At 39.7% G+C, this 15,661-nt stretch overlaps 1 protein-coding gene across 3 annotated transcripts in view; it reads right to left on the reverse strand.

The window, feature by feature from the left end:
* Positions 1–15,661, reverse strand: part of LOC134528283 (uncharacterized) — a 316,931-nt gene that overhangs the window by 35,349 nt on the left and 265,921 nt on the right. For 2 of the 3 annotated variants that reach the window (XM_063361778.1, XM_063361776.1), the window contains exon 1: positions 130–216. The exons of the other annotated variant lie outside the window; for it this stretch is intronic. The gene's annotated coding sequence lies outside the window, so the exon portion shown is untranslated. Of the gene's footprint in view, positions 1–129; positions 217–15,661 lie in introns of those variants that run through there. 3 annotated transcript variants of the gene reach the window in all.

Genomic DNA, 15,661 nt, shown 5'->3' on the forward strand with positions numbered 1-15,661 from the left:
ATATTTTTGGACATATAACGTTGCTGGTAGCACTGGATTTCACAGAGAAAGCTAAAAAAAAAAAAAAAGAAAAAAAAACACCGACAAATAAAAAATAATTTAAAAAAAATAAAATAATCCGCGTCATACCTTAGAGCTCACGAAGGAAGCACGCGTCGCTAAGAAATCGGCACTGCACGGGGTCTTTCGACGAAACCTCGCCTATCAACACGTTCGCGCGACTGAGCGCGCGTATCGCGAAGAATGCTGCGCGCGGACTCGGCGACGTCGCTTATCAGCGCCGAGATAACAGGTGAGACCCGGCTGACGGCTGTGCAGCGAGGCAACTGTGAGAGCTGCTCCGGTCCCTAGCTATAGCAAGTTATGTTTGGCGGTTATAGGGACAGCAAACAGTCGCGCCGGTAGAGACCGGAAAAATTCGTGGATTCATTTCACGATATGATAGAATCCAAACCACTGTTTTCTCGGGGTATCTCCTGTTTGCTCTACAAGCGCTTTCGGAGATACCTGATTAAATCCACACGCGACAGCTTTGTCTTTCCTAGAACTTCGTGTTTGACGGATTGGGCAAAGTGCTTTCGGAAGTTGTTGCAAAGCGCACACAGATCGAGCACCACCTCCTCGTGGTATAGGGTGGTAACGAAGGCGGGTTATCAGTCAGTGCCTATCACTGCCATAATTCCGAAAGGATTCCCTGTCACGGCTAAGCGTGCAGCTGAGGCGATCTGTGAGGCCGCGTGGATGAGCGCCACGCGGTCTAAGGTCAACCTGGAACAGTTGGCCCAGGAAATGGGACTGGCCTCTGGTGAGGGAAGGGAGCCCAGAGCCATGCCATCCCAAAATCCTGTCCGAGAAACTGGAACTGTGGAGGCTCCAGCCCATACGGGGCACTGCATGGTGAAGAGGGGCCGGGCTTACCGTCGTAATTCCCAGGATCCCAAATCGCCTGAAGGTGGCACTCAGCGGGAGGGCCCCACAGAAAGCTCAGAATCTGATCACGAAGTGGGAACAAGGAGCAGGACGGCCTCCAAGAAGGTTTGTACTGGAAAGACCGGTAAGGGGAAGTCTCATCCTAGGGACAAGCCTCTAAAGGGCAAGTCCGATGATGGAGGACTATCTTCCAATGATCCGAAGTGTCCGCCCGCCGTGGTGAACACTGAAAAGCCATGTGATCAACCTCAGGAGGGTGAGACCATAGTGGAAGGTCCTTTCAGTTTGAGTCAGCTGGGTCTGACCACAAACACGATAGTTGGGGAGCTATCGAAGATTCTGAATAATAAAGAACTTATTCAACCTGAGGTTGCTCTGGAGATAAATAGCAGGGTTGAAGTACTCCAGATGATCATACATCGCATGGTCCATACAAAAATCTTCCTGGCAGGCCGTCTTGAAGGCAGGAGTGAGGCATGTGTTGAGGCTCCAGTTGTGCAGCAGCACTCATATGCAGCTGCAGCCCGGGGGATGAATGTATCACAACCAGGATCGTCCCGAGTTGTTAAGACCTCTGCTGGACCTGTTCCCATCCAACCTGTCAAGAAAGTGTTGGTAGTCTATCCGGTGGACACACTTGCACCAAGCAAAACAACCAAAGCAGCCTTGGTTGGTGGTTTGGATAAAACCAAAAAAGATGTCAAGATAAAGGCGATTAGGCCGGTCGCCAAAGGTGGAGTGCTGGTAGAAGCCGGAGATGATGCCACACTGAAGCACATAAGAACTGTGCTCAAGGATTCCTCTGAAGTGCGAGTACATGAACCAAGGAAGCTTCTTCCTTCGGTCATAATTTATGATGTGCCAAGAAACCTGGCTAATGAAGCTGTGGCTGAAACAATCTATAGTAAGAATTGTAGCGCAGCTGATGGCACCTGTGAGGAATTTAAGCGGGACTTCAAAATCAGGAGGATGATTGGAGACAGGAAAAAAGAGGAGGTCCATCTGATTGTACAATGCAATCCAGGAACTAGACGTACTATGATCTCTATGGGAAGGATCTATCTGGGTTACACCTCTTGTAGGGTTGCAGATTTTCTGAGCCCACTGAGGTGTTATAAATGTCAGAGATATGGACATCTTTCCAGTAGTTGCAAGCAGGCGCAAACATGTGGTCGATGTGGAAAGGAAGGGCACTCTAATAAGCAGTGCGAGGCCACGAGGGTTTGCTGTGCCAACTGTAAGCGAGAGAACCTCACTGATATTGATCATGAGGTTACTGCCCGCACATGCCCAACTGTGGTCAAGATGACCGCCTTAGAGGCTTCTCGCATAGATTATGGTTAGGTGTGCACAACTTAATATGCGGGGTTCTTCGGTTGTTTCGGCTGAGCTTGAAGCTGTATGCCGTGAAAATAAGATTGACATTGCGTTGGTGCAGGAGCCGTACTCTGTAGGCGGAAATCTGCCAGGCCTGACAGGAAGAAAGGTATTTATAGGAGAACACCCCCAGGCAGCGATAATAGTCTGGAATGAATCCTTAGATATGCTGGTATGTGGCCACCTCTCGGGTAAATATCATATAGTGGTGCAGTTGACTGGGTCTGCACGAGAAGAAATATACCTGGTCTCCTCCTACTTCAAGTTTTCAGACGATGTCCAAGTTCACCTGGACCACTGGGATAGGATACTTAGAAGTATCGGAAATAAGCGAGTAATACTATGTGCAGATGCCAATGCTAAATCAGAGTTGTGGCACTCACCTGTAGTAGATCGGAATGGAGAGGAGGTAGACAGGTTTCTCTTGGCACATGGTTTGCATATCGTAAACCAGCCTGGGAGGATGGCCACATATGTCTCGGCCCAAGGAAGCGAGACATTTATTGATGTTACAGCATGCACGGAACGTGCCTGGGGATTGATTACAAATTGGGAGGTAACAGACCATACCTCAAGTGATCATAGAATGATTCAATTCTATGTAGACCTTTTTCCTACTAATATCGCTACTGATACTGTCCCTAGGACCTGTTACATTCATAAGGACACAAATTGGAAACAATTTGATGAAGTACTCCTGCAGAAGGTGCAGGTGTATCAGGAGAGGCTGGAATCTGACTCAGTCGATGTGAGAGCACAAGCAATTACAAAGATAATACAGGAGACTTCAGAAGCTGTGCTGAGGAAACGCAAAAATAACCGCGTTGGTAATCCCTGGTGGTCAAGCGAACTTGAAGGTGCACGTAAACGATTGTGGGCAGCTAGGTGTCGGCTGTCCTCTCTGCAAGGAGCAGATCGTGAGGAAGGTTCGCGGCGGTATCGTCAGCTCCGCCATGAATATAACCACCGAGTAAGGGAAGTCAGACTGGAGTCATGGAGAAGTTTTGTGGAAACTGAAGGTAACAGGGACCCCTGGGGAATAGTATACAGAATAGCTGCTCAGAGACAGCGAGTGGCCAGTGCGATGCATGGATTGAACATAGGTAACCAGTTCAGCACGGATATAGTGGAGAGTTCTGTCGAGATGATGGGAATGCTTCTCCCTGACGACTCCCTTGTCGGAGAGAGCAACTCGCATACGCACACCAGAATGAACATCTTAGAACCATACCATGCGGAGGACACTCCTCCCTTTAACAGGGAAGAGCTTACGGATGCAGTCAATAGTATGAAAAACAAAAAAGCCCCTGGTCACGATAAAATAACGGCAGAAATACTTAAGAGAGTCTACCCCAGGATTTCAGAACAACTATTGCAGTTATACAATAAATCCCTCGCAGAGGGAAAATTTCCGAAGACCTGGAAAAAGGGCATCCTTAGAGCCCTATACAAAGGTGATGGGAAGGACCCGGCTAATGCAAAATCATACCGGCCTCTCACACTACTGCCAGTCCTGGGGAAAGTTCTCGAAAAGTTAGTTAACAGGCGGCTTACCCACCACCTTGAGCAAGTGGGGGGATTGCACATCCGTCAGTACGGCTTTCGATCGGGTGTTGGAACGGAAACCGCTCTGCATGACCTCCTCAGCAGTGTGGGGCGATGTACGGAAAAATACCTGATGGGGATATTCCTGGACATCGCCAGTGCCTTTGACACAGCGTGGTGGCCAGGGATCCTCAGCCGGCTGAGAGAGCTGGAGTGTCCTCAGAACCTCTACTCCTTGTTGTGTGACTACTTTCGCAACCGCATAGCTGTGGTGGAATTGCGGAATGCGGAAGTAGAAAAGACTTTGTCAAAGGGCTGCCCCCAGGGCTCCGTGCTTGGTCCCTTGTTGTGGAACATACTGTTAGATGGATTCCTCTGGGTCCGGCTGCCTGAGGGTTGCGAGATCTTTGGGTATGCTGATGATGGACTTATTCTCGTCTCAGGTTGTTCCAGAGCTGCTCTTGAGTGGCGGTGTAATGAGATCTTGGTGCAGATTTCATCCTGGGCTGACTCGGTGAAACTTCGGTTCTCATCGGGAAAGTCCAGATGTATGATGTTAAAGGGCAAGTTTAGCGGAGCCTGGGCTCACTACCCACAAGTGAGCCTGGGGGGTGAGCGCCTGAAATTTACCACCACTCATAAGTATCTGGGAGTCTTACTGGATGATCGGCTCTTATTTGCTAAGCATTTAGAGTACGTTTCCCAAAAGGCTGTGGTGATGTTTCATCGCCTCCGAGGATTGTCCCCGACCAACCGGGGCCTATCGTCGCCTACGCTGGCATGTCTGTATAGAGGGGTGTTCATCCCAATCATGACTTACGGTGCAGTTGCATGGTGGCATCGTTCAGGACTGGTACATATGAGGAGGAAACTGCAGTCGGCGCAGCGTGCTGCCCTTCTTGCGGTTACCGGGGCCTACCATACCGTATCCAATGACGCTCTGCAGGTTCTCGCTGGGGTGATCCCACTGGATCTGCTCGTGGCTGAAAAAGGGCAGCTTGCTGCCCTGAAAGCTGCGGGCACCCTCAGGCCGGAGGACCACATAAGGCTCAGAGAAGTGACCATGGGGCAGTGGCAGCGCAAGTGGGAAGCAAGTGAAAAAGGTAGGCATACCTATGAGATCTTCCCGAATGTACAAGATCGACTTCAGTGCAAACATATAGAACTGACGCGGGCCACGGTTCAACTTCTAACTGGGCATGGAAACTTCAAGGCCAAACTACACCAATTTGGTCTAGCAGAGAATCCGCTGTGTGGGCACTGCCACACAGTGGATGATGTCAGGCATGTGCTGCATGATTGTGAAAAAGTTGAGGATCTTCGTGAACAGCTGAAGTTCCACCTGGGTCTGATTGGGTGTGACTACGACCTTGCAAATGTGGTGGCACGGAAAGAGAGTTGGGTTCTCTTCCGTGAATTTGCTCGGAGAGTCATAGTGAGACTTCAAGTGGCAGATGAAGTTGGGCCACTGGCTCCGTGAGCATTCTCCCTTGCAACTGTCAGCGGAATAGTATTCAACTACTACTGAGATACTTGGATTATGTACTCCTGGATAAGGCACGCACAGGATCATTGACTACCCACTGGTTAGTCAGGGCCCTAATGGGGACCTGGCCTCAGTGGATGGTCCTCAACCTATGGCAATACCTGGATGACTGATGGGTAGCAGGTGCTGAAGCATGTCCGGTAATATGTATATGGGTATATATAATGGATATAATCAATATAAGGAATATAATAAATATATAAATAACATGTAATGGACATATATCAATATAATGGCATATAAATGACATATAATGGACTTATATATATATATATATATTATGGTGTTGGATTTGCTGGACTGTGAATGCGCCTGACTTGAACCCTTACCTGCATATAGCCCCATGTGGGGATTTCAGTCTACAGGCTCCTAAGAAGCCACTATGGGTTCCATAGTGGTGGAGGGGACATGTTTTCTGGATCTGGTAGTTTCAGTAAGGCGGGGCTCTGGACTATACAGATATGAAAGCAGACTCCCAATCTACCCTTAAAGGGCGCACATTTGGGAGGGGCGGAAGGAGGGTGCGTTGGCCTTCGGGCCTCCGAAAACATGTACCTATATATAGATTCTCTGATTGGTTCACAGTTTATCTGAAGGACTTTGAGCCAATGGAAAACCTTCAACCAAAAAAACTATCGAATGGCAAGCGTCCCAGTTGACAGGTGTCACGAGTCAGTAGTCAATGATCAGGTGGCATTTGCCCGAGTGTGTAGGGGATTGTGGAGTCTATCCTAGAGGTCATCGAAAGCGCGAATTTTTCCAGTCTCTAAAACGCGGTTTCATTTCGCGACTGACTGGACTCCAAATACTTTTTACCTTTTTTGATTTCTTCAATGATTGGGCCAGAGTTTATCTGAAGGACTTTGGGCCAACGAAAATCCCTCAACACAAGACTTATCGAATCAAAAGCACCCCACGTTAACAGGTGTCACGTGTCAGTAGCCAATGAAGAGGTGTAATTTGGCCGAGTACATAGATGCTTTTGGAGTCCATCCAAGAGGTAATCGGAAACGGCGAATTTCTCCGTTCTCTACTGATGGCGCAGGTATAGTTTGGAACCAAAACCGCCGAATAAAAGAAAATAAAGGGGGGGGGGGGGGGGGCGGCAACAGTGAAGTACCCCGGTTGAGTTTCGAAATATATGTTTTATGCTTGTATTTATCCAGATGGCAGAAAAAACAATTCTATTACTAGAGACCTGTTGTTTTAAATTTTTTTAAATAAATTATAATTTATTCCTGAACTATTTTCCTCCAAAATACCTGAGCTATGCGTTGACTTAAAATTAAAAAGTAGAGTTGCAAAAAAAAAAGGGAATCCTTTTTCAAAGTGGGCAAATTACTTCATTAAAAGTAAATTATTTTAACTTCAACTGGTATTATTATTTTTATTGCCTTGTTCGGCGCCCTTTCACTGACTCGTCGGGTGTTTAAATTTACCTTTGATGGCTGTAAATTTTACGACGCCTCTTTGATTTGCTTAAGCCTCCCCGTCTGTAAAATAAAAACGCAGTACTATTGCCTTTGCCGTATCGTCTCGTCTGCCCATTATATGTCATATAACCGCCTGTATCATAGACAGTGTAAGCTTTTAATTATTATTTTTTTATTTGTTTGTTGTAATATTAAAAAAGTAACGTAATATTGAAATTGTTATTACCAAGTTTTTATTAACTCACTTTCTTGTATGTCTGTCCGGGTGGAATTTTGTAATTATTTTAAACTAACTTTCTGATGAGCTAGATACTTGAAATTTGGACCATAGCTCAGAAGTGGATGATAATGCATGAAAATGTGAAAAAGAAGAAGAAAAACCGAAAAGGAGGAGATAAAGATGAAGAAAACTAAAAATACGAAAACTTTAAAAGAGAACAAAACAGAAGAAATAAAAAAATTAAGAAAAATAAATATTAACAGAACGATATTTTTATTCTGTCTAAACAAACTATTCAAGAATCGAATGTATAGATAAATTATGTATAGAGACCGGAAAAATTCGCGGATTCAATGTGACCTCCAGGATAGACTCCAATATCCTCTACACACTCGGGCAAATGCCCACTGTTCATTGGCTGCTGACTTGTGAGTCGTCTCGACTGAGTGGCCTGTGATTCGACACTTCTATGAGTGTGGGTCTCTAATTGGCCCTCAGTCCTCCAGATTAACAGTGAACCAATGACAGAAGCAGCACTAAGGTATAATTATTTGAATTTTAGCATAACACGAAATGAACCCACGAATTTTTCAGGTCTCTAATTATGTATTGTTCAATTAATATTTCTTCAATTAATTTCAAATATGTATTACAGTTCATGAAATCTGAAATATATTGCATGTCTCTGTAATGACGTCATCAAAGTATTTAAAATCAGTTCCAAAATTTCATTCACATAAGCCTAAAAAGCAGAAAATAATAATAAAATAAAAATAATTAGTGTACCATGTTTTCATAACGGACTAAAAGGTATAAAATAATTTCTCTAATCCTATGAAGGATAAAACCATATACAGATTTCTAACTTTTTCTAAATTATCCTGAAAATTCATACTTGGCAACTTTTGATATCTATTAAAATACTTGTAAGATTGGAAACGAAAAACATGGGGCACATGCAATACATAACTATAAAGAGTGCAGAGAGTAGTTATCAATAAACGAACTTAATTATCGGTTCATATTATTTGTGGTGCAATAAAATTATTATTTGAGCTATTGATGCATCGATTATCTGCTGCATGCGCCCCATGTTTTACGTTTCCAATCTCACAAGTATTTTAATAGCAATCAAAAGTTTCCACGTATGAATTTTCAGGATAATTTAGAAAAACGTAAGAAATCTGTAAATGGTTTTATCCTACATAAGCATAAGAGAAATTATTTTATAATTTTGAGTCCGTTATAAAAACATGGTACACTATTTTTTTTTAATTTTTAAAATTATTTACTAATTGCAATCATGAGAAATATTATACTTTCCCTGACAGTATTTGCTGTGTTTTCCATCCTGTTTAATGAGTTCATGATCAGCTGTAGTTGATGTATTTAAACTCCTTTTTTTTTTTTTTTTTTGCGACTTTGTATGTTTCGCTTTCTTTACATGACCCGAGTCGCGCTGGATTCACACCCCGCCCTCCACACCCACATTTATTATTGTACTTGTTCTATGTCTCTATCGGTTTGGACACATTTAAACTCATCTTTATTAGAGTTGTCCTCCTCCCATGTACACTTATTATGTTATTTGTTGATGTCATAAAAATATTTTGTTCCCTGGATTTAATATTTGTTTATTACTCCAATTCAGCACATTTTCCCACCTGTTGTAGGTTTCCTCAACAGACGGGTATTTCATCCTTGCTTGTATAGTTATAACCTGGTAGCAGGCGGAAACTTCCTTGGACGGGGATGTTGTAAAATCAATACCAATGTACTGGAGTAATTTTCTTTTTGCAGAGGCAGCATTTCGCGGTGACGAGAAAATTACTTGTCAAACATCACAATTCTGATGCAGCACTTCAACTATGCAATTGCGAATTTCCGTTGTTTCTTCACCCCCCCCCCCCCTCTTTTGAAGGGGAAACACAGCACAATCGTGAACCACTCGTCTTGACGTCTCAGTTCGCAAGAGACGACGTAAACGAAGAGTCACCTCGTTCTTCGCCTGACCACGGAACGGCAAGAAACTACAGCAGTTTTCTTGCAGAGTCAGCGATCGCAAGTTAATATTGTAAACAGTGTTTGGATCGCATGCTTTTCTTAGGGAGATTTAATAAACGTAAACAATTCAAATATGATAAATACGAGGAAATATATTTTTTTCCTAAATTGCTAGTAAATTAGGTGCTGCCTGTCCTATGAACACCAACTCATTTCAAGAAAAAATAATTATTATTATAAGTAAATAAAACATTACGTATATTCAAAATTTTGCTTTTTAATGTACAGAGAAAAACTGATTTTACAGAGCAGAGGACTCGGTGGAATAATATTTTTACTGTTTTTTAGCTGGGTTTTTAAACATCGTAGAAATAGAAAATAAAAACACTACCAAATAGGTACTGTTTTACTGCAAATGAACAAGAGTGCAATTTTAAATATGTTTATTTAAAACAAAGTAATAAAAATTCAGTTACCCATTTACAGTATCAATTAACTGCTAAAGGTTAGTTATATGGCCGCGTGAAAATGGCAATCTTAATCAGTGAACACAGGGCCCTATTTAAATTTAATAAAGCTAGACCAATTTATTAACGCAGCCATTATTATAAATTTTTTACAAGGTAACTCACAATGATTACATTATTTTTTTTATTCCAAAAATGTAGCGGCTGGAAATACATGTCAGCGAACTTAATAACTGAAACATCGAGTGACATATGGCACCTCAAATGAAATGTGGCAGAAATAAAGTGCCTATAATATTGCACATTCTTTAAATAACGAAAGTGATAGAAAAAACCTGCAATATTGAAGGTCTTTCTGCTAAAGTAATTTCGTGACGCGATAATACCAGAACTTAATTAGACTAGAATACTTTCAAAAAAACACATATTTTCCATTTTAGGAATCATTCTAAGTAAGTAAAATTACTTTGAATTGATTTATTAAGGAATTATAAATTATTTACTGAATCAAGGTGCTAAAAATTTTTTTGCGCAAATAACAGCTGAAATAAAACTAAGTTGCTTCAGTCATATTTTCCAATAACACTCTTTAATAGGTGGTTAAGTCTTAAATGAGATCCACGGTGCTGCCATCTGTGGTGGATGGTGAGGATCAGAGTTCCCAAAGCTAAAGGTGAACTTCAATATATTAACTGTTTAGTGAATTTCAACAAGAGGGGTAAGAATTTTAATAAAATTCTTGGTCAAAATTTAGGTGCAAATCTGGGTTTTAGAATTTTTTCAATTATTTTTAGCTTTTATAGGTGCCGTTTTATTATATAGTTTAACATTTCGGTCTACCTATCAGACAATTTAATAGTTGACGTAGCTAACCTAGCAGCGAATTATAGGGACGGATGAAGAAACTTCATGTCATTCGCTTTAAGAAATGTAGTTGAAAAATCAATTTGCATATGTTTATCACATTCGACATTATTTAAAAAAAAAACTATACGTTACATTTCGTGTTGATTTCGTATTATAAGTATGTTTGTAACATAGAACACATTGATAAGCTCGTTAGCGAGGTTAGATGTTACACATCACTGGCGGTTATGAAAAACTAGCTCAAGTTGTTCTTATTTATTGTTTCAGCACATAATGACTACTCCAAGTCAAGGAATAGTGCAGCCCATTCAAGAACTTGATCCACATAGTCAAGCCAGACATGAACAAGCGATGACACAGAAAAATCGAGGTAAACCCAGTAATTAAAACCTAAGCGTTACCTTCAGTCAAATTTTGTCTAACGTGTATACTTATATTTTTTTTTTTGGGAAAAGCCATGCGTGAAAGCTAATGGAATGTAATTCAATCCCAAGCTTCATAGTTTCTATATATTTATATAGATAATAAATATGTATGTTTATGATAGTAAGTAAATTCTTTAAATGGGTTGAAGGCAATAAGTCCCCTGTTTAATTTATTTGCAGGTTTTTCGCAGATTTTACAGAAATGTATTTTAACTGCTTACAAATCAATTCAAGGATTAGACCTATTAAAATAACAAATAATTTGCATACATTAATGATAAAACCTATTATTTTCACCCCCTTGTAAAATTGTATAATCCGGAAGCGTTGCCTTTCTGTCGTTTAAGATTATTTTGTAGTTGGTTACAAAATTTAATGATTAAGAGTGAAATGACTTAGTAAATCGAAAAACAAGGAATTTGATTGAAGGAAGCAATAGGAATACAAGCATCCGCTGAACGTCATGTGTGCAAAGTACGCCGATATGTTGCGTTATATGCTGTTTCAAATAAGAAGTGTTGTTGTTTATTAAATCATAAATCTGTAAAAAAAAAAAAAAAAAGAGACATTAATTTTGTATGCCTCGCCCTAGTGTTACGACGAAGGAAAGAGAGAATAATTAAAAAAAAAATCATCGAATGGAGAATAAAACATTATTCCATTAGAAATTATTTTAATTTAAATAAACATATAAAATATTTTGATAACAACTACTATAAGAATTTATATAATGCTGAATATCACGCTTGGGAATTGAGTTAGGCAGTAAATTGTTTGTTTAAAAAATACTTTAATTTCCTTGAGAAAATATCTCTAGAAATAATTCGAGTGAATAACCGAGCAACCTTCATATATAAATACTAGCTGAAGTACCCAGAGTTGCACAGGTTAATCACAACATAATATAAGGAACGTCACTACAATGTTTTAAGTCTGTGAAACATACTATTGAAAAAAACGGGAAATTTTGATTTTTAATTCCCATTGATTGCACAATCTCGGTGCATTTAGGCTAAACTTCGGCAAAACCGGGACGCCAATCTTCAGCTTCATTTTGTGGGAAGGCAGGTAAACCCTAGACAAGATGTGACGGATTCACCAAACGATAGGGTGTTACAGATTTCAAGGCAACGCAATCTATCTACGAAGTTCTAATCTAAAATGTAATTAACACCTTTAGTTCGCTAGCAGCCGCGAGCTTCACGAAGCGGTTGGGTTTCGGCCGTGAGAAGGATAGGAAGTTTCCAAACCTTAGGCCTACTATATGATCGTGTGGTGGACATAGAGAAATGATAGAAACTCACTGTTTGTGTGTGTATGTCCTACCTCATATGACTTACTATAATAAAACTGAATTAACCCATTTTTACTTCCTTTAGGTGTAGAATTTCATGATTATATTTAAGCTATGACACTCTCTGGCCTATATACTATCTATATGACAGAAATTATATCTATCCATTGCTCTGTTGCTGCGTGAAAGGACAAACAGAAGCACACACCTTTGCACTTATTATGTTAGAATGGATTACATTTATCTACAACTATCTACAATTTATTATGTGCCAAAATATTTTTATTTTGGAGACACAACTAAGAGTTAGTATTTTTTACTGTGGAATTTTTCGCGTTCAGTGTAAACTGCCGGTAATTAAAACACGGAGGTATACGAGAAAAATCTATGAAGTTTTGAAGTCGAAGTCAACTGGTCAACACTTGGATAGCAAAAACATATCGTACTTGCATAAAGGCTAATATTTAAGACGTTTGCTTAATATCTTGAAAAGAACTCGGTAGGAAGAATTGTACAAGTGCCAACAATCATAAAATTGTCATAATGAAGTGAATTATTCTAAACACACAATATTATATATCTATAAGGAATTGGCGTTTAACTTCATTATTACCAAAACAATTGTTTTGCTTCGCAAAAAGAAAAAAAATTGGTCAAGGGTCATTCTAATTTTGACTTAGTTATTAAGATGAAAATTATTGCACACACCGCCTTCCTTGTTCTTCGACAATGTTTTCACCAATTATTTATCTTCATTGTTAGGAATATACTTAGATTATGCTGTAATATTGTTTTTTAAATGGCAGCGTGAACACGTTTTAGAGCTGACGACATAAAATGCACGGTGACTCAGTAACTGTCTTTGGGGGCATTTGATTCAGGTTAAGACAAATAAAGATTATAAAGTTGTACAATTTATTAATTATCTCTCTGTTTGTAGTTTATGAGTTGTAAAATTCTCATTAATTTAAGGTTTTTGATTTAACATAAACTTGCCATAACTGGTGTCTGTTATTTTCTTATTTTAGAAAATAATTTTTTTATAGTTATTATAATGTTGGAATCAATAAATATTATTTAAGCAGTTATTCATTATTAAACAAAATGATAACTTTTTAGGGTTTAACATTTTACCTGGGTAATTACTTTAAATAGTTTTGAAGGAATAAATCTAACTCCCCACGCACAATATTTTTTAACACCAATTTTCTTATTATGTATAAATCTCTGATTTAATGATTTCTGTGTTATCAAAGATAAATCTTTTTGGATGCGAGTGTAGATACATTCAAATTGTCTTATTTAAGGTTATCTTGCTCACTCAGAGCTGAGACTTTGTGAAAATGTAATCCCACTTTCATTTCCTCACCTAACTCTGGAAATCTATGCGGACAAAATGGTTGTAGTAATTATAGTAAAATATTGCGATTCGTAAACAAGTAGATATTAATTGGAAATTTTATTTTCGCACTAAATCAAGCGATACTGGATTACTTTGAATTCCATAAAAATTATTTTCTAAAATTTAATGATGTATTATACATTTACAGAGCAGAGAACAAATTTGCAATTTTGTAGATACATTATAATCCTGATATAATGCACTTTTAATTATTTTACTATCGTTTTAGGCATTGCTGGAGAAGTTGATGATGAAGCAAACATGCATTTTATCAACTGCTTTAAGACACTTTCAAGATCACTCAAGATTCTCGGCCTTGAAATATTTCGTATAAATACAGTCATTGAAGACAATGGGATCATCATAAATGTGTTGAAGAGGTCTACTGGTTTAACAGTATATTCTACCGTTGTCTTCATGATAAATACATTTGTTTGCATTGTATCTATGTTAAATGTGTCCGAATATTTTGCACAACTCAAAATGTCTTTGCTATATATATTTTCGATGTTTACTTGTATTATCAATCTGTCTGTTTCGAGCCTATTTGGTCTCGTAGGTATGTGGCTAAATAAGGAGCCCAGACAAGAGATGCTGCAGAGATTCGTGGATACGGATTACATATTACTAGGAAATGGGTGTGAAAATTCCAGGAAGTGGTCAAAGTGCACCAGATCATTACTAATGATTTCTTATGGCACAGTAACCGTTGTTGCAAGCATTAATTATGCAATTTTCTATAACTTGACGTTAGTTGGTGCAACTAATATCCTTGCGTACTTGCGAGATTATATACTCATCACCATGGTAGCAAACTACACAAATGTTGTACTTCTTGTTCGACAACGGTTCAACCTTCTAAACACTAAAATACAGCAAATTCAACACAAGGAACAATTAAATGCTATTGCACTACGCCCCAGGGAATCCCGATTACTAAGAAATATTGGAAACAGTAATCACTTCAATACGACTGTGGCTAATGGCAATCAACCTCATCCTGTCTCTGGAAAATCCAATCACATGTCAAAAAGCACTCACAATTCGTTCAATGACGATGTATTAGTTATAAAAAGAGTTCACAATAATCTGATTAACATTATCTCACTAATAAACTCTGCGTACGGCAAGCTGGTTCTGTTCAACATTACGTCGGCATTTGCCAATATGACTATCAGTACATCATCATTTTTGATTTTTCAAATGGGAAGCTCGAACAGTATTTCCGACGTTTATGACAAAAAAGTGTTCTTCGTATGTTTCATGTGGGCAGCAATTTACACGATTCAGGCGGTGGCTATCATCTCCGCTTGCAGCGCCACTGTCAGAGCCGCTGGGAGGACGGGAGACGTGGTTCAGGAGTTGCTCTTGCAGCCGGGGATTGGAGGTGATACCAGACTCGAACTGCAGGAGTTCTCGGACCAGATACACGGCTCTCAGGTGGAGTTCACTGCAGCCGGCTTCTTCACTCTGGACCTGACCCTGATCCCCTCCATGGCTTCTTCCGCTGTGTCATACATCCTTGTTCTGCTGCAGTTCAGCCCCCTTGAAAAAGTTAAATAGGTATTCGTGTGTGAATTCATTAATTACTCTTCAATGAACTCCGTGTCCCATGAATCCATCGTTGTTATTATAGCACTTAATATTTGGTCCTCGATACATTCACCACCATCGTTATGATGTTTACATCCTGAAGATCTCGTTTAAACTTCATTGACGTTAGTTCTACATTAAAGTAATAGTAGTCAATAATCCTGCCACTGTACCATATTCAGCCATGCACTGCATTGCTAAGAAACATTTTTTTTTTTAAACTTGGTAGCTTGGTTCAGCATTTATGTGTAACACTGGTTGAAATATAGAAACACTATGCTTTGTAAATATAGACTATTTACACTGTAAAAAAAAAAAAATAAAGGCCCGAGGGTACGGGGATCTTTAAGATTTTGCTTCAAAGTTCTACACACAAACACAAATCTACATTCAGTTTTTCTTACATACTTCCTTTAACGATGCACAATGAGGTACGTGTCTTAGGTGTCTTAATTCGCGACGTAAAGTATTGCGTATGGCTGGATATTAAAATTGGGTTGGACCAATCGTTGCTAATGTAATTTTTCTGTTTATATCTTATCTGTACAAGTAAATACA

The sequence above is a fragment of the Bacillus rossius genome, chromosome 1 (assembly GCF_032445375.1).
Source record: "Bacillus rossius redtenbacheri isolate Brsri chromosome 1, Brsri_v3, whole genome shotgun sequence".
Classification (NCBI taxonomy): domain Eukaryota; kingdom Metazoa; phylum Arthropoda; class Insecta; order Phasmatodea; family Bacillidae; genus Bacillus; species Bacillus rossius.